The sequence below is a fragment of the Triturus cristatus genome, chromosome 5_1 (assembly GCF_964204655.1).
Source record: "Triturus cristatus chromosome 5_1, aTriCri1.1, whole genome shotgun sequence".
Lineage (NCBI taxonomy): Eukaryota > Metazoa > Chordata > Amphibia > Caudata > Salamandridae > Triturus > Triturus cristatus.
Window position 1 is genome coordinate 309692549 of NC_140587.1, and position 20800 is coordinate 309713348.

A 20800-nucleotide genomic window follows, 5' to 3' on the forward strand; every position below is an offset into this window, starting at 1 on the left:
GCAAGTTACGATGATCTGTGAATACTGTCACGCAATGCTTGGCTCCCAATAAATAGTGTCGCCAATCCTGGAAGGCTTCTTTTACCGCCAACAGTTCTTTGTCTGCAATTGAATAGTTAATTTCCGGTTCTGATAACTTTCTTGATCTAAATGCCACTGGATGAAGCTGCCCCGTCAGTTTGTCCCTTTGTGACAGAATCCCTCCTGTAGCGAAGTCTGACGCATCGGTTTCCACAAAGAAGGCCTGCTCCGGGTCTGGGTGCATCAAGATTGGGGCTGTGATGAAGGTTTTCTTAAGGAATTGAAATGCTTCTTCAGCTTCGTTGGACCACTCAAATTTTGTCCCTTTCTTCAGGAGTTGGGTAATAGGGGACACCTTGGCCGAAAAATCTGGAATAAATCTTCGATAAAAATTGGCAAAGCCAAGAAAACTTTGTATTTCCTTCACATTTTTCGGTGAAGACCAGTCTTGAATGACTTGCACTTTTGCGGGATCCATAGCAACTCCTTCAGCGGAAATTATGAAACCGAGGAACTCCACACGCTCCACATGAAAAGAGCACTTTTCCAATTTGACGAATAGATGGTTTTCTAATAATGTTTGTAAGATTGCTCTCACATGTTTCACATGGTCTTCCAGGCTGTTCGAAAAAATTAGAATGTCATCGATATAAACCACGGCTACTCGATCCAGATATTCCCGAAGTACATCATTTACAAGATGCTGGAATGCCGCAGGAGCATTGCTTAATCCATATGGCATCACCTGATACTCGAAAAGGCCATATTTTGTCCTGAAGGCTGTTTTCCACTCATCACCTTCAGCCACTCTCACCAAATGATAAGCGCCACGTAAATCAAGTTTAGTAAAAACTTTAGCTCTTTTGACCTGATCCAATAGAGGTGAAATAAGAGGTAACGGTTATCGGTTCTTCACAGTTACCTGATTCAATGCTCTGTAATCAATACAGGTGCGAAGAGTTCCGTCCTTTTTGGGTCGAAAAAAACGCGGCGATGACACTGGCGATTGGGAAGGTCGAATGAAGCCAATCTTCAAGTATTCATCTATGTATTCCTTGAGATAGACATTTTCAGCTTCAGTCAAGGCGTAGATACGACTACACGGCAAGGTGGCTCCGGGTTCTAACTCGATCTTGCAATCGTATTCTCGATGTGGCGGAAGTCTCTCCGCATTTCTTTTGTCGAATACGCTTGCCAAATCTTGATATTCCACTGGAATTTCTTGTGTTCTTAAAGTACATATGCAATTGGTGAGTTGAGCCAATTCTGTAGCTGGAGTTCCTTCTGACCTGGTTTTTGTTCCTGCGAAACAATTCTGGATACAATGCGCAGAGTTCATTTTGACTGTTCTTCTTTCCCAGTCAATTGTGGGGTTGTGCTCAGTCAACCAGGGTAAACCAAGAATCAGTTGGAACTGTGGAGCATCAATGAGATTGAATCTTATGTACTCTCGGTGACTCTGTAATCCAACTAGCTCTAAAGTCTCAGTTTCATCTGTAATGGGCCCTGACGTGAGGTTTGAGCCATCTACTGACTTGACGACTTCTAGATTCTTCTTTCTGATTGCTCTTACTCCTATTTCTTTTGCGTAGCTCAGGTCACAAAAATTCCCTGTGGCTCCAGAATCGATCATGACTGACACCCCCGGAACCTCCTTGTGCCCAAACTTAATGGTAAATGACACAATCAAATGCGGAGCTGACGATTGTAGTGTATTAACCAATTGTTGGTGTTCTGGAGTCGACTGATCCTTGTTTCCCACCAGGGCAACTCCCTCTACTGATGGGATCTGTCTTTTAACCCCGAGTTGGTCTTGGGTTTTTTGAGACAGTCTTTGACAAAATGTCCAGAATCTCCACAATACATGCATAGATTTTTTGTTCGTCTTTTCTCTCGCTCTTCTTTGGTAAGAGGCCCTCTAATGGATCCTATCTGCATAGGTTCTTCTCCATTAACTGCATCTGTTTTGCTACTGTCTGTCTTGACACGGTCCCAACGGGTAACAAAAGACCGGAACTCTTTCTTCTTCTCCGAACGTCTTTCATATAATCGATGATCGATTTGAAGGACTAGGTCAATCAACTCTGAAATTTCTTGAGGTCTCTTGGGAATTTGGGCTAGAGCGTCTTTTAAGTCGTCCTTTAGACCTCGATAGAATAAGGCTGAACGTTTATCCTCTGGCCAGTTGGTCTCCACAATCAGTTTGTTAAACTGTGCGATATACGCTACCAAATCACGACTCCCTTGTTTCAGATCCAGCAGTTCATTGTCTGTGGCTTGGTTGGCGGTTCTCCGATCAAAAATTCTCAGAAATTCCTTCTTAAAAAGCTCATAGTCGTACAGGGCTGGGTCATTCCGAGAGATCAAAGGCATTGACCAGGCGGCAGCATCACCACTCAAGTAGGACAGCACGAATGCAACCTTAACCTGCTCTTCCTTAAACACTACAGATCTACACAAAAAGTGTAAGGAACACTGTGTTAGAAATATCTGCGCCTTGTGAGGATCCCCATTGAATCTTTCTGGATTAGCTAAAGGTACTATTGGGGCAACTGAATGAATAACTTGTGTAGCTACCTCTGCCGCTGACCCACGGGTTGTCTCCAATGGAGTGGTTCCAGCAAGGAACTCTTCCATTTTCAATTTAATTTGATGAGTCTCCTGTTGAGACCTCCTAATCTCATCCCTAAGATTTCGATTTTCATCAGCTGATTGAGTCAATTGGTTTTGTAAACCTTCAAGCACTCCAGCCAAAGCCTTTACATCGAAACCCTCAGCCATATCGACTCAGGTGGATTAGCGGGCACTTCAATCTGTCAAAGTACCAAATCTCCACAGGAGCCGATGATGGTCCCAACGCCCCGCCACCTCAGGCGCCACCCAAGATCAACTCGAGGTAGCGACTAAAGCAGGGGGGAAAGGGGAAGTGGATGAGAAACAAGAGAGACTGCCTGGTAAGTTGGTGGTACTTCACTCGGTCGTCTGGGTGGATCTTCTTACTGCACCTGGATTTAAAGACATACATGTAAAAACTGCCTAAACATGTTTAATGCTAGATGTAACACTACAACACTAAATTTACCCTGTCGACCCCAGGCTATTGCTTCTCTCTGTGATGTTTTATAATTGGGTTAATTTTCTGCATCTGAATGTAAAGGAAGACAGCACTTGTAAATCGTTTTTTGTTTTCCCAAAGAACTAAACTCTGAATGTGTACTCTTAGTTAGCGCTCTACTATTCACCTTAGCTACGAGTAGTAGCTCTTTAGTTTATCTGTCCGTAATTAATTCTGGAAGAAGTTATAACTCCCTCTAATACACCAGTAACTGGAAACCCCATGTCATTTTAAAGTCTTGGTTTCAGGTGCTTCAGGCAAGAAAGTTTTTATAATGTCAAATAAGCGCTTTAGTTCTTTAAGGTTGAAATTTACCACACTGTCCTCGGGAACATAAGCGTTACAAAGGTGTTACCTTAGAAATGCTAGGAAGGTTGGAACAAATACCGCAACTGGAACATGTAGGCTGAAGCGTTGCTTGAAATTCTCTTCCTTCGATAAATTCTTGTCAGGATAGTCGAATCCCACGTTGCGCATGCGTTATAGAACCAAAGAATTGTGTTTACGTTATTTCCTGAGGTAAATACCAAACAAGTTCTGCGCCTCACAGTGACGCTACTCTCTTCCAGAAAACTACAGTTGAAGTGCGCAGTTCTCCTGTGGAACGCGCACCTTGAGCTCCCTAATTGTCGCGTGAGGGGAAACACTAGACCGCTGACCTGCTTTGGATCTGTACCCATTTGCGCGGCCATTTTCCTCACCTGAGTTTCTTATCATAGTTAAGCATTGTCTCAACAGGATTTTGGGCGTCACACACTTTCGTTTCCTACATGGATGCTTAATTTGCTTTGTCCATGAGTTGCCTCTCGCTTTGGCTGTAGTAGTGGCCAAAGTCTTGACAAAAGCAGACCTGGCCCAGGAAGGTGAAAGGAAATCTCCTCCCCATACTCAAAATTCAACCCAGGTCCCATTCAGCCCAGCCCAGACTCATCAGACTGCTGGAGCCGCAGCCCTCTACCAGCTCATGTCACTCACAAGCCAGACATGCAATACACAAACCTAGCAGAGGCATACTGGATGGTTAGGCAAGAACATACCTACTTTCTAAAAGTGGTATTCTCAAACACAGAACGTAAACATCACCCACACTAAAAGATGCACTTTAACATTCGGAGTTCAGGCATACCAAACTTTATTTTACTATCTTGTTCCCTGGGTCAGTTATGTTTATAAGATGTTATAATCAAACTGCCCATTCTTGCCTATGGAGACAGATAGCCTTGCAATAGTGAAATTGCCTGTAATTCACTATCAGGACATGCCAGATACATCAGGGCATGTCCTACCTTTCACATACAATGTACCCTGCCCTCAGGGGTATGTTGGGCCTACCTTAGGGGTGACTAACATGTAGAAAAGGGAAGGTTTGGGGACTGGCAAGTGTGTGAACTTGCCAAGTCGACATAGCAGTCCCTGACTGCACACAGGCCCTGCAATGACAGGCCTGAGACACATTTTACAAGCTTCATCTGTGGGTGGCACAATCAGCGCTGCAAGCCCACCAGCAGCATTTGATTTACAGGCCCCGGGTACACATGTGCACTGTACTAGGGTCTGACAAGTAAATCAGATAATCCAATCATGGAGTCACTAATCCATTACAACAATTTACAATGGGGAGCACTTGCACATTGGCACTGAATAGCAGTGGCCAAGTGCCCTAAGCATCTAGACCTGCAAAAACATAGCACATCACAAAAGGCAACAGCAAACAAATGGAAGGGAGACCCACGCCAATGGTGCCAGGTCTAACACGTGTCCCCTCCAGCTGAAATGTGGGCAGAACTACCCACCTACTTATGAGTTCTCTTCACTAGGGTGAAAAAATCTGGACAGACCAGCATTGGCGTGTTCTGTACCAGGGCGGTGTTGCACCATGAAGTCCATCCGCTGGAGGGAAATGGACCACCTCAACAGCTTTGGATTTTTACCCCTCATCTGCACCAACCATCTGAGGGGCCTGTGGTCTGTCTGAACCTGGAAGTGAGTCCCAAATAAGTATGCTCTCAACTTCTTCATCGCCCAGACACGCTCAATTGCACTCCAACTCTATTCCCGTGGAATTACCCTCCTACTAATGAAGGCTACAGGTTGGTCCAGGCCCTCTTCATTCACCTGTGAAAGTACAGCCCCCACACCATGCTCTGAAGCGTCTGTCTGCACAATGAATTCCTTTGAGAAGTTGGGTGCCTGAAGCACGGGCGCTGTGCACATGGCAGATTTCAGGGCATCAAAAGCTTTCTGGCAGGTATCAGTCCAGTTCACTCTCTTGGGCTGCTTCCTGGAAGTCAGCTCTGTCAAGGGTGCAACAATGCTGCCATACCCCTTGACAAACCTCCTGTAATACCCTGTGAGTCCTAAAAAGGCTTTCACCTCTGTCTGGGTTTTGGGGGGTTCCCAAGTCAGGATGGTATCAATCTTAGGCTGTAGGGGCATCGCCTGGCCGCTCCCAACCTGGTGTCCCAAGTACACCGCGGAACCCTGCCTGATCTGGCACTTGCTCACCTTGATCATGAGGCCTGCCCTCCGCAGTGCCTTCAACACTTCCCAGAGGTAGTGCAGATTTTCCTCGCAAGTGGCACTGAACACTGCTATGTCATCCAGGTTGGCGGCACTGAAATCCTCCAGTCCAGCCAACACCTGGTTAACCAGCTTCTGGAAGGTGGCAGGGGCATTCTTCATCCCATAGGGCATAACCCGGAATTGGTAGTGCCCATCTGGTGCGGAGAATGGTGTGGAGAATGCTGATCTCGCTCTTGCCCCATCAGCTAAGGCGATCTGCCAGTACCCAGACGTTAAAACAAACATACTGAGGTACCGGGCAGCCCCCAACTGACTGATGAGCTCATCAGCTCTGGGGAAGGGGTGCACGCCAGTTCTGGAGTCTGAATTGAGCCCTCGGTAGTCCAAACAGAACCGGAGTTCTGGCGTGGCACCCGGCACAGCAGCCTTTGGGACCAAGACCACTGGGCTGGCCCAAGGACTCTTTGAGGACTCAATCACCCCTAACGGTAGCATCTTGGACACCTCCTCGTGATGCAAGCTCTGAGCCTGTCAGTCACTCTGTAAATTGTATGTTTTACAGGAGGACTGTACCCAGTGTCTACATCATGGACAGACCACTGAGTGACACCGGGAGTCAGGGATAAGACATCAGGAAACTATACCAACAGTTGGCGACAGTCATTCTGCTGCTCAGGGGTCAGGGTGGTAGAGAGGTTCACACGTCCACTGACCCATCTTGCTCTTTTGCAGACAGGAGGTCAGGAAGAGGCTCAGTCTCCTCTTCCATCCCATCATCTGTTGCTAGGAGCATGCCCACTTCGGACCTTCAGGCGGTTCACATGCAGGACCCGCAAAGGGTTCCTAGGAGTCTGCAAGTCCACCAAGAGGGTGACATTACTCTTGCGCTCCACTACCTCAAATGGTATGGTCCACTTATCCTGGAGTGCACAAGGCTCCACTGGGGTCATGACCTAAACCTTTTGTCCAGGCTGAAACTCGATCAGAGTGGCATTCTGATCATACCACCATTTCATCTATTCCTGGCTGGATTCCAGATTTGCCTGAGCGAGTTGTCTGAAGCACCTAGCCTGGTTTCTGAAGGCCAGCATGCATGTAGCTATATTCATCCTGGGGAGGTTTTCTGGGAGCTTTCTCCCAGTCTTCTTTCACCTGACTCAGAGGTCCTCTTATAGGGTGACCGTACAGCAGTACAAAGGGACTGAACCCTAAGGACTTCTGTGGCACCTCTCTGTAAGCAAACAGAATGCATGGCAAGAGGACGTCCCACTTACGTCTCATGGTTTCCTCAAGACCCATAATCATGCCCTTCAGGGTCCGGTTAAATCTCTCAACTAGCCCATTACCTTGGGGGTGGTAAGGAGTGGTGAACTTATAGGTTACACCGCACTCCTGCCACAGGGACTTCACATACTTAGATATGAAGTTGGTATCACGGTCTGACACCACCTCTCTGGGGAACCCCACACGGGAGGAAATTCCCATCATTGCACGACTCACCACGGGGGCCGTCACAGTCCGGAGAGGGATGGCTTCCGGGTACCGGGTGGCATGGTCCACCAAGACCAGGGTGAACCTGTTGTCCATGGCTGTCTTGGGATCCAGAGGCCCCATAATGTCAATGTCTACCCTTTCAAAGGGGGTGCTGACCACAGGGAAAGGTTGGAGAGGAGCCTTGTGCTTCTTCCCACTCTTACCACTTGCCTGGCAAGTCTGACAGGTCCTGCAATGAGTATCTGAACTCTTGCGCATTTGGTGACAGTAAAAATGGGTGACAAGCCTTTCAAAGGTCTTGTCTTGCCCCAAACGTCCTGCTAAAGGTACATCATGAGCCAGGCCCAGTTGGAAGGCTCTGAAGCGCTGGGGTACCACCATTACACGGGCTGAAAAAGGCTCAGCAACCTTAGGCTCACTATACAGGAGACCATTCTCCCAGTAGATCCAATGTGAACCAGACTGATCACCTACTTCCTGGTTTGCAGCCTGTTTCCGCAAACCCACAAGAGAAGGGCACTTCTTCTGCTCCTCGCAGAACTCTTCCCTGGAGGGGCCTCCTTCCTGCTGCCAATGGGTCAGCTCAGGCAGGTCCCCAGTTCAGCTACTTGTTCCCCTGTAGGTTCCAGGGCATCCCCCTCAAGGTCTGCCTCCTCCTGGACCGTGGGAACTTTGGGGGCTGGTTTCCCGCGCACCCTGCCTCTTCTCTTTAAGGCAGGCACCTGGGCCACTCTTTCAGGCTCCAGGTCATCTTGAATACCCTTACCGGCTGCCATTGACCGAGTGGTCACTCAATCCCACTCAGGCAGACCCAACATCTCCAAATGAGACCTTCTCTCCACTTTAGCCCAAGGGGAGCTCTCCAAATCATTGCCTAGCAGACAGTCAACAGTCATGGCTGGCCTCACAGCTACTTGAAAGGTACCTGAGACACCTTGCAGTAGCTCTCTGAATTGTCAGCGACAATTACAAGGTAGAATGCATTGGGGACCACCTGCTCTTTAGACACCAGCCGACAACTGACAGTCGTCACACTGGCTCGAGTCCAGTGTCTCTCAGAGCCTCGAACCTATGGCCATTGATGGTCACCCACTGCCTGTACTTCTTAGTATTATCAGACAGCTGAGTCCTAGGGACCATATCACTGTCTCCTAAAGATACTAGGGATATCTCTGCGGGACCCCACCCACCTTGGGCACCCACTTCCTCCCCCAAGGCTACACTAGCCATTTCCCAGGGCAGTACACCAGTGGGTGCAGTGGTCACTGGTTTAGGACACTTAGGATCTCCCCTGAAGTGACCCACCAGACTACAGCTAAAAGAGATTTTGGGAGCCTTCTGCAGGGGCTTACCTGGCTGGACCCATGGTCTTTTGTCAGCAGGAGGCTGGGAACCCTTACCCTGGTACCCTTGGAGATTACTTTGAGGCCCTTTTTGGAACTCCTTTTGTTTACCCTTGTCCCCCCCACTCTTCTGCTGGGGACCCTGTTTACCTTTGGCGGAATCTCCCATAAGACCCTTGTGGACCAGGGTACTGACCCAGCGGTCTGACTCCACTGCAAGCTTCCTGGGATCAGTCAACTTACTATCAATCAGGTGCTGGCGTAGCTCTGGAAAACAACTACTGGACAAGTGCTCTCATGCATTCAAATCATAGCGCGCCTGACAATAATTTTCCTTGCTACCCTTCACCCAACCATCTAATGCCCTGCAAAAAAGACACATACTCCACACAGGTGCTACATTCCAGCTTCTTGCAGTTCCTAAATTTCTGCCTATAAAGCTCTGGGGTTAACCCATACCTGGCTACTAAGGCTTCCTTCATGGGGGCATAGGACTTCTGATCCTCAGTGGGCAATGCTAGCAAGGTTTCCCTTCCTTCACCCATGAAACTGGCCCACAACCCCGCTCCCCAATCTTTCTCAGGGATTCTATGAGACATCATGGCTACCTCATAAGCCTTAAACCACTGCCCAATGTCCTCATGCTTCTGGAAATCCTTAATCACATCCTTGGGAACATATACTTTTCCCTCTACAGGCACTGACGGTGTGCTGCCACCAGAGGGAGTGGTCTCTAAGCACTTTGCCTTCAGCTCCAGATCCCTCACCACTCTCTCATGCTCTAAAAGCATCCTCTTATCCTCAATGGGCAGCCTCTTGCTCTCCAACTCCAATTTATTATTTTCTAAGTCACTCTGTCTCCCCAGTTTGAGCTTGGCAAGCTCCATCTCATACGCTCTGCTCTTCTCCCTGTCCTCCAACTCTTCTGGAGACAGACCCTTTGAAGACACACTGCTGCCCTCCCTGAGAGGCACTCCCCCACCAGTTAGGTCAACTAACCCATCCTGCTGCCATTCTAAATTCGCCCCCTCCACCATAGGATCCTCGGTCTGCCCACTGGCATTCCTTGCTTTCAACCAGGCCATCAGCGCCTTTTGGAACTCCTCCTTCTTGGTGAGGCCTCTCATGGAGATTTTAAATTTTTTGTAGATGGTTTTAAGCTGTGACACAGTGTAGGTATCAACCCTCTCTTCTTCAAGCTCAATATCAACAGATGCAATGGATCCTTGTTTGCTCATGGTGAAAATTGGCAGTTCTCAAGATGTAAAAATATTCCAAGGAAAAATTATACCAAAATGTATGTGGTTGCGTAATGGGCTGCACTCACTAGTAGTGTACATCAATCACTGTATGGAAATCACAAATGCAAGTGTAGATCCTCACCACTGACCACCAATGTTAGAAATGGGGATCTCTAGTTGGCAATGGTTTGCACCTTTGTCCAAATAGGGACCCTTGCTTCTAGTCAGGGAAAGGGGGATACACTCCTAAAATAACCCCTGGTCACCCCCTTGGTAGCTTGGCACGAGCAGACAGGTTCATCTCAGAGGCATTATGCAAAGCATTTGTGAACACATACAGTAACACAGTGAAAATATTACAAATGGACACCACACCAGTTTAGAAAAATAAGTAATATTTATCTAAACAAGACCAAACAACAAAAATCCTTAATACAGTATTAAAAATAAGACTTTCAAATGATAGAAATAGTTCAGTTCAATGCAAGATGTAAATGCGACACTTTTCCAACAAAGTACCTCAGATGCGTCACGCAAAACAAACAAAAGGGTCGCAGGGAAGGTGATGCGTCGCTTCTTGCTTCAGGGAAGGTGATGCTTCGGTTTCTTACTGCAGCTCAGGGGAGGTGATGAGGAGGTGATGCGTTGGTTTCTTACTTCTTTCCGGTTACGATGCGACAAGATGGCACCTCGATGCGATGCGACGATCCGGTGCGACGCGACAAAATGGCGGGTCGATGCAATTCGATGATCCGATACGATGCATGTATGTTTGCAGCCTCACAGCAGGTGCTGCGATGGTCTTCTCGGTGATGCGTCGGGACACGGTGTGGATGTGGCGGCTTCTTCCTTGTTGCTTGGCGAGGCATCGGAACCAAGTGCGGATGCGGCACGCTTCTTCCCCGTGACTCAGTGATGCGCCGGGAATCGGTTCGGATGCGACACACTTCTTCTCATTGCATCGATCTTCCAGCTCCCAGCGAAAAACAGTCTCTAGAGGTCTTAAACAGCAGCAGGCACCTCTTTGCAGGATAGAATTCACAGCAAGAAAATTCAGGGGAGCTGGTGGTGAAGTCTTAGTGTCCCTGAGACTCCAGAACAGGAGGCAAGCTCAGTTTACAAGCCCTTGGAGATCTTTTCTTCAAGCAGTTCTTCTTCTCCTTTCCTTGGCAGCAAGCAGCCACTGCAGGTCAACAAGCACAGGGGCAGTATTCCTACTCTTCTTCTTGGCAAAGGTTCCTCTTGATTTCCCAGAAGTGATCTAAAGTTCTGAGGTCTGGGTCCCCCTTTTTATACAGACACATCCTTTGTCTCTGAAGGCAGAGAGTGTTTGCACCCAGCCAAAACCAGCTCTGTCCTCCCTGGTGCATATTCCTGGCAGGAGGTGGCGACAGCATTGTGGAAAGCAGACATGGCCCAGGAAATCTCCTCCCCCTACTCTAAATTTAACCCAGGTCCCATTCAGCCCAGCCCTGACTCATCAGACTGCTGGAGCTGCAGCCCTCTCCCAGCTACTGTCACTCACAAGCCAGACATGCAATACACAAACCTAGCAGAGGCATACTGGATGGTTAGGCAAGAAAATACCTACTTTGCAAAAGTGGTATTTTCAAACACAGAATGTAAAAATCACACACACTAAAAGATGCACTTTAACATTCTGAGTTCAGGCATACTAAACTTTATTTTACAATTTTGTTCCCTGGGTCAGTTATGTTTATAAGATGTTATAGTCAAACTGCCCATTCTGGCCCATGGGAACAGATAGCCTTGCAATAATTAAAAACAAAAGTGGCTGTAATTCACTATCAGGACATGCCACACACATCTGGGCATGTCCTACCTTTCACATACAATGCACCCTGCCCTCAGGGGTACCTTGGGCCTACCTTAGGGGTGAGAAACATGTAGAAAAGGGAAGGTTTGCGACAAGTGTGTGGAAGTCAACATGGCAGTCCCAGACTGCACACAGGCTTTGCAATGGTAGGCCTGAGCCACATTTTACAAACTTCTTCTGTGGGTGGCACAGTCAGCGCTGCAAGCCCACCAGCAGCATTTGATTTACAGGTCCTGGGCACACATGGTGCACTGTACTAGGGTCTAACAAGTAATTCAAGGAATCCAATCATGGAGCCACTAATCCATTACAACAATTTACATTGTGGAGCACTTGCACTTTGGCACTGAATAGCAGTGTCCAACTGCCCGAAGCATCTAGACCAGCAAAAACATAGCAAAACACAGCAGGCAACAGCAAAAAAATGCAAGGGAGACCCACGCCAATGGTGCCAGGTCTAACACTAAACATGTATGAAAATCCTCTTTCCAGAAAGAAAAATTATTTTCTAGAGTCCCCTCACCCACCAGGGTTTCCCCTAGGTGGCATGATTCATCATTGGGGTACTTTGACGAAGTAAGTCTTGCTAACCCCTTTCTCCTTAAGTTCCTTTCCATGGAACTAATGAGTTCTTAATATCCTATTGTAGATCAATGTCAGACACTGGGAGAATTCCCCTTTGGTTTTTTCTTCACTAATTACCACTCTTTGACCCCATTATTTCCTTACAGTGTGACTATAAGCCCCTCTACCCCTGCAGACCATGAGGCAAAATTCTGCCTAAACTAAAGTATGTGTCACTAATATAATTAAGTGTTATATGTTGTATGTCACGTTGTGTCTCATCACCAGTGCTTTTCGTTTTGTATTTAACCACTTATTTATTACTAGGCATCGCGAGTGTGAGTTTTTTACCACGCTGGATGTTCGCATTAATTATTACTTTTAATTACACCCACCCACTATAGAGGAGTACATTGATTAAGTTAAGACACCGCATTTGTCAAGGACCTAGCAGCCTGGCTGGGAGGCGGGCGCGTTTTTAAATTCTTTCTTTGCTTTATTTCCTCAGATACTACGTGTCAGTGATTAACCGTATGTATTACGTGTAAGGTGTATACACAGAAGGTGTGCACCTCATTAATTCCTAATTATAGGTTTGCTTAGGAGTGGCACACACGGGGCTGGTTCTTGTGTGGTCCTGAAGAAGAGCTTTGAGGGGACAGCTCGAAACATGGCGACCCAATACTAGGGACTCTATTCTCATTATAGTTAGACTTTCCCTATTATTAACCCCTGATTTTAGTCATACCAACTAGGGAAAGGAATAAAATATTAGCCCGCTAATTAGGTATTTTTAACTTTTTGTTTTTCCACTCCACCTTCACTGCACTACACATTTTCCACAACTTAGTGCTCCTACGTAGTTCCACAAGTCACAGCATGCCTCAATCCACAGCGGTTTGAGAGAACCCCAATGATGAAGCATGCCACCTAGGGGAAACCTTGGTAGGTGAGGGGACTCTAGAAAAAAAAATTATTTCTGGAAAGAGGATTTTCATACATGTCCAGTGAAAACCCTGTTCTTCCCCACGGTTAGGTTTTTATTCTGGTATTCCCGATTTTGTGAAACTGCTACAGTTGTGACTGACAACCAAGTCTGATGATGAGGTCATGTTGTTTATGCTGTTTACACTCACTGTGCTATTTTGCACCTGGTATGTGTGCTTAACAGAACCACATTGTTAAATGCAAATACATACAGTACAGTTCAAACAGGCTGTGTTGTGTCTCATCATTACCCACCTCAAAAATAATGTTGTGTAATTTCGGCACGTCTCCTTCTCCCCTCTGCTAAGCTTGCCCCAGCTGCTGCTCATAGTGGTGGCCCTGGCTGGTTGTCCTCCTCAGGCTCGCTGTCTGACAGTTCCAGGGGTATGCCTCTCCTAGTAGCGATGTTGTGCAACATGGCACATGTGGTCACTATTCTGCAGCAGGTGTCTGGTCGGTACTGCAATGCCCCGCCAGTTTTGTGGAGGCAGCAAAACCTACTCTTCAGCTATCCGAAGGTGCACTCTATGACGTTTTGGGTTGCTATGTGTGCTGCATTATAACGCTGCTCACTTGGGGTAGTTGGGTTGAGGTATGGTGTCAGGATGCAGTTGTGCAAGGCGTATGCACTGTCACCTACAGGACAAACAGCTAGTAACTGATATGCATTTCCATTAGCCATAGTGTCAGAGTGAATGTAACATATGTTTACCAAGCAGATGTCCTTCTCCAAATTCACCCCCAAGGAGCCAAGTGTGTATGCCACTGTGTCTAAATATGTATGAGTCATGTGTGCTGCCAGGGTATTGGGCCACAATGTCAGTGATGATATTTTTGGCATTGCAGACTACTTGGATATTCAGTGAATGATATGATTTGCAGTTCCTGAAGATGTACTCATTCACTGATAGTGGACAAATGGCAACATGAGTTCCATCTATGCAACCTATTACATGGGGAAAGCGGGCTACCTGATAGACGTCTAGTTTAGTGTTAAGCAAATCTTGTGGGGTTGCGGGGAAGCTAATGTGGTGGTGTATCCTTGTCAACATGGCCTGCAGGAATGCATTGAAGAAACATGACAGGGAACTTTGTGACACCCCTCCAGCTACAGCTACTACACCCTGGAAGCTGCCTGGTGCTAGTAGGTGCAGGGAACATAAGACCTGCACATGGGTGGGAATGGCATGTGTCCTGTGAGTCTGGCGCTGCAGTAGGGGATCCAATTCTGCAATCAGATCAAGGATCATGGCAGAATTTAGCCTGTACTTGTCATAGATCTCCTCTTTAGTCTGCCCCAACAATGTGATGAACACTCTGAAAATGTGCTCCTGTAATCTCCTTCTTCTCTGTGCTGCTGCTCGTAGCCTCATCCTCCTCACCATGATGTAGACCACTGCCATAGTGAAACATTCTAAGTCCTCCTGGGCCTGTTTAAATACTCTGCTGATGTGCTGCACCTAATGGGATTGTTTTCACCTGTTTACCACCTGCCTGTAAAACCCGGTGAATTGCGTGCGCTAAATAGCAATTTTGCTAGGAATCGCTATTTGCGAATTTTTACGCATAGCTTTGCGATTCCTTATTTGCGAGTCGCAAATAAGAAATTGCTGTTTCAGATCTCGCATTCAGCAATTCCTTATTTTTGTGAATTCCTTGTGTTTTCCCAAATTTTTGGTTGGTGCCCTGCGAAGGGCTATTTTGAAATTGCAAATGGCCTGTTTTTGCGATTCGCAACGTTTGCGATCGCAAAATAGCTTGATGCATGTGCCAGCTAATCTTCCCGTACCTAACAAAAATTTATGTGTTCTCATGTAACGTAACTTGTGCTATGTAAAGGGCTCTGATACCTGATATCTTCGGGTCTAGTTCTCGCTGTAAAAAACTATAAAAAAACTATAAAAAAAGATATATATATATATATATATATATATATATATATATATATATATATTAATATATCTATATAAACAAAACCTCCGAGGAAGTAATTGGTCGCACTCCAGCAGTCTTCTTTTCAAAAAGTCTTGATTTATTCTTAAATCTTTTTCATTTTTCAGCCACAAAAAACACAGATCAACCCATGCGTTTCGGTATATCCATATACCATGATCAAGGTATATGGATATACCGAAACGCGTGGGTCGCCAGTAGATAGTTATAGTTAGGACCTATTTTCCATAGGAAATCCGCAACATTCTATTGGAAATAACTTTGGCGCCGGTTGACGAATCTTTGCGAAATCTTCCAAAATTTTGGCCAGCTCTGCTCCGCTCCTACCCTGAAAGTTTCGTGGTGATTCATCAAGCGGGGGCTGAGAAAAAAGGGGGGTCCCAAAACGCATTTTCCCCATGCAATTTCCCATAGGATCTGTTGTCGCAGCTACAGCCCGAACCGCTGAACGGAATTACACCAAATTTGGCAAAGTGGTAGTCCTCAGTTCAGACTCGTGCCTTTTGCATAAATGGTGTGAAACCGTTCAGTAGTTCCTGAGAAAATTAGAGTTAAAAGTACATAAATATCTATGGCCGGGGAGGATCCGCGGACCCACACGCACCGTAAGCGCACCCTCCCCAACCGAGCGCGCACCCTCCTGATCGCGCGCTGAATGCTAATTGGCTGTCGAGTGTCTCTCTACATTCGAAACCAGGAACTGTTGGCGGCCATTTTCTGCCTCGGTAGAAGCGAGGCTGAAGAAGCAAGGGGAATAAGTGTGTAAAACATATATAAAGGGGGCAGAGTGGAAATACTCTGACCCTCTAGAGGTGCTTAGGGGGTCCCAGAAGGCGAAATGCGCGCGCGGTGCGCGCATCCTATCGCGTTGGGTGCATGGTTCCTAACGCGTTGGGTGCGCGGATCCAAGGAAAAAAAACTGAAATTTTTGGGAGATAAACACCAAGCTTAAGTGTTTTGTTCTTGAGTGGCTCTAAAAAGAGCCGTTGTGTTCATTCAGAGTTTTTGGTACTTATAAGTAAGTACCTATACAGAGTCTAAAGTTGTTGAGGAAGACTCTGTTTCCTTCATCAGTAAAGTGTACTCCATCTCTCCTATACATCTCTTGCATATGAAAGCGCAGATTGTTATTGTAAATGGACCCCATTCTGTAGTCTCGGAGAAAAGCAGAAACAGATTTATTCACATGTTTCCTAGCTTTTTCAATCTGTGGACAAAAATGATCGGACCAGTTCCATTTTTGCCTTTCGCATATGTTAGAATACACAAAGGCAGTTTTAGGGAAAAGTGAAATCAGTTCTGCAAAGGTGTCCTTAATAAGCATTTCCAGACCTACCCCAGTCAAAGTGCCTAGGTCATTGCCACCACAGTGCACTATTATGAGGTCAGGGTGCTGGATTTGCATGAAGGATTTCACCAATGGCATCAATTGGTGCCACTTTAACCCTCTCTGTCCAATCCATTTAATGTCTACATTTGACAAACCTAGGTCTTTGTGAATGCCTTTGTTTTCTGCATACCTTTGGCTCCAGAAAATGTAGCTGTGTCCCACAATCCACACTGTAAGCATCTTGTAAGGAGGTCTGGATGCACTCAGATGGTCTCTGTAAATGAAATGGCATTTGGAAAGTAATATGTTTGTAAAATGGTGGCTAAGATGCAGTTTTGAAAAAAGACAAGAAATCATTGGTTGTTTGACAACCTTCTACACTGAAAGGTAGGGTGTATATTTCTGTTTTTTAAACGCATGAGTCTTATTGGTTAACAAAAACTGATTGTAAGGTACATTATATATGATAAGCTGATATGTTGAAAAGTCAAGCACACTTGCTGTCTTGATTAGCAACATTGTGTGTGCTGAACTTGTGACCTGTGTGCTCAGTACAGTGTTCCATGACCTGTTTCTATGGTAACGGGCAGAAGGCAGAGTGGGGGAAGGGTTGAAGTTCATGTCATATGGAAAGGGTTGAAATGTTTAACCAACAGAAATGTGTGTTTGCTTTTGAATTTATGTGGGAAGGAATGTGATTTGATGTTTACATGTATATGTGTGGAAAATGAGAGGGAAACTTTGCCATTCTTTGGTTTTGCTGACAGGTGCACAGTGCAGAGATTCTGTATAAGAAAATCTGGTGTGTGACTGATATCTCGTATGTGACTGATATACTTCTTAATCTACAAAACATCTTGAAAGGTGAGTTATTTAATTGTGAGGGGATGTATGTAGACTATTTTGATTTTAATCATCAGACTAATGTATTTCTCCTGCTAAAGAGTAGGGAGTACTTTTTTTCTCTTCAATCTTATTGACAGTGTGTGTGCATGTAGAAACCATTCTGTGATAAGCATTTGTTTTTTTCATGTGTTTGTAGACAGATAACTGTGCAGTTTTTATATTTTGGTAGGATTAGAAACCAGTCATTGTTTATGAATTTGTGAAATGAGTTATTTTTCTGCACTAAAATGTAGTACTCCTTGTAGATGAAGAAATGTGTTTTGGTATAGTGCAAGGGATAGTGTTGTTTGTCTAGAATCACACAGTGAGTATGTGTGCATTTGGGAAACACTGTGAGAGAAGCATTTGGTAACATCGTGTATTTGCTGACAGATAACTCTTTTAAAACCTGTCATGTTGTGAAGTTTTAGTAGCATTAGAATCCAGTCTTTGCTTATGCGTTGATTCAATAAGTGAGGGTTTGACATAAAAGTGCAGTCCTGAAATATGTAGATTGTGTGCAGTTCCCTTACCACTTCTACTGTAGTGAATGAGTTTTGGTAAACTCCTAGGGATAATGGTGCTTGTCTAGAATCACACTGTGAGTGTGTGTGCATTTGGGTAAGGATTGTGAGAGAAGCATTTGGTAACATCGTGTATTTTCTGACAGATAACTCTTTTAAAACCTGTCATGTTGTCAAGTTTTAGTAGCATTAGAAGACAGTCTTTGCTTATGCGTTGATTAAATGAGTCAGGCTTTGACACAAAAGTGCAGTCTTGAAATATGTACATTGTGTGCAGTTCTCTTACCACTTCCATAGTAGTGAATGAGTTTTGGTAAACTCCTAGGGATAGTGTTGTTTGTCTAGAATTACACTGTGAGTCTGTGTGCATTTGGGAACCACTGTGAGAGAAGTGTTTCGTAACATCGTGTATTTGCTGATAGATAATTTAAAAACCTGTCATATTGTCAAGTTTTAGTAGGATTAGAAGACAGTTATGGCTTATGCTTTGATTAAATGAGTCAGGCATTGACACTAAAGTGCAGTCGTGAAATATGTACATTATGTGCAGTTCCATTACCACTTCCAATGTAGTGAATGTGTTTTGGTAAACTCCTAGGGATAGTGGTGCTTGTCTAGAATCACACTGTGAGTGTGTGTGAATTTGGGAATCACTGTGAGAGAAGGATTGGGTAACAGCGTGTATTTTCTGACAGATAAGTCTTTTAAAACTGGTCATGTTGTCAAGTTTTAGTAGCATTAGAAGCCAGTCTTTGCTTATGCTTTGATTAAATGAGTTGTTGGCTGCTGCATCCCTGATGTTCGTTCACTACTCCAGACAAGAAAACAAAAGCTGCACATGAACCTGTTTGGGTAACGCGCTAGAGTGCTTATGAATATAGAGCTGCTGAGCAGGAAGCAAAGGAGCGGAGCGCGAGGTTGGTCGAGGGTACAGGACGTAGACCGGGAGGACTCGTAACAACACGAGTACAGAATCCTACGGACAGCTCTACCACAACCGGCCCAGGTACAGACAAACTTTGCCCACTATACCTCAGGCTGTTGTGTCCATTAGGGGAGCGATAGTGCAAGTCTCCCCCACGCCCACCTCTGTTTCAACGCGATACAAACACGCTCCTTAATAACTGAATGATTTTGAGCATCATCACTAGGACCAGCCTTTAAACTTTGTTTTTATTATTGAGTTGTGTGAATTGCTGCTCACTCGTGGATGCATTGGGGGCTCGTACTGCTGCGGAGCACTTTCATTGGTATACACCGAGACCTGGGAGCACATCGGCTCGGTCACATCGGCAGGGGGAGAGCTTGGACTACAAACTGCTGTGGGAGCGGGACTGCGAGGTCCAGAAGTGCTAGCGCCGTCCACCGCGCGCACCTGGTTCCTCTTCCCGCCCCCTTCTCTCCTCCTCTATTTCAACCACGCCTGGAACACGTACGCGCGGACGAAGAAGCGGGCGAAGACCGGGCCAAGAGCAGGGCCCGTTTGTGCCCGTTCGTGACCGGACCGGGCTATCCCCCTTAATCCTCCTGCTGCCTGATTTCCTGTGTATCACGCGAAACCAGGAGCAAATCCCGGTTGGCTGGAGGATCACAATCTGCCGCAGGAGGTATGGAGAAGTTTCTCATTAGGGCTAACAATATTATTGACAAAGAAATTGTTACACTGGAGAAACGATTGTCCAAGGAACTAATGTCTCTTAAACGCTCCAGTATGGGTCCTTTTGCTAATGCCAAAACTCCTGAAAGACCTACTGACTGCTTGCCTGTAGTGGATGCTCATCCTTTACTACCCGAATCTGCCCCCCAGCTTAGTATTGATTCTGTTGTTATATCTAATCCCTCCACCGTCATTGCTGACTTTAGCCATGTCTCTGATTGTGCAAATGTTTCCCTTTCCTCTGTAATTGATGGAAATTCTCCCCTTCTTTCAACTCAGGGGGGAAAAGAAGGGGCTATTAAGAAACGGAAGAGACAGCATTACAATAAAGGTAAAAATAACGGGAGGGCATCCAAAACAGCTAGAATAGACGGAGTAGCTGCATTGTTGAATTCCGAAGGTGGAGGGAGTTTACCTAGTAACGATATCTCCATGGATAAAATTGCAACCCTACTAAAATCTATTATTTCTCCCTTAGAGGCCAAACTAGATAGGCTTGATTTTAGAATGTCTAATATAGAGAAATCAACTGCTATACTTTTAGCTAACTCCCCCAAGCCTAATAGTTCTGGTCTCCCTCCTAGCATGCCTGCCCCCCAAATTATCCCTTCTACTACTGTGCTCCCAATTCCCGTTTCAATGGCCACAAGCATCCAACATGTTCCCCAAGTTCCTAGTTCTGTTAGCCTAGTTGCCCCCCAGAATATCCAAGTCCCCCCCCCCAGGTTCGCATATCCCACCTGCACTTTTGCCTATTGATACCCAAGGGCCCCCACCTGAAGACCTCAAAACTCCAAAAATTAGACGCCCCGACCTACCACCGGAGGCCAACCGGTTCATGGTAATTCTGGCAGGAGCACCTCCATTAGACAAGGGTGAAACCGAAACCTATAGCTCCCTTAAAAACCAAGTTATAAAATGGCTTAATTGGAATCGACCATTACCGGCACATCTGCACAATGAAGTCATCATGGTGAGGAGGGTACCATGGATTGGTAAAACCCCTAAATCCATTAAGGGAGACTGTATTACTGTCAGTTTTAGAGACCCACGTACTGTGTCTTACATATGTGCGGGCGTTAATAGATCATTAGATTCCACTATCCAGACTCTCCCTGTCTCCTTTTTCTTCCCCCCACCCATTAACCCCTTGTACTATGATGTAAGCGATGAATGGACAAGGGTTGAACGTAGGGGAAGACCTTTTCGCCCAAGATACCCCAGATTGCCCCCATTTCAAACCCCGCAGAACACCTTCTGGGATTATAATCGATATAGTTGTCTCGATGGGCTAGAGGGAGTCGACTGACTATCCAGTGCTTTCAC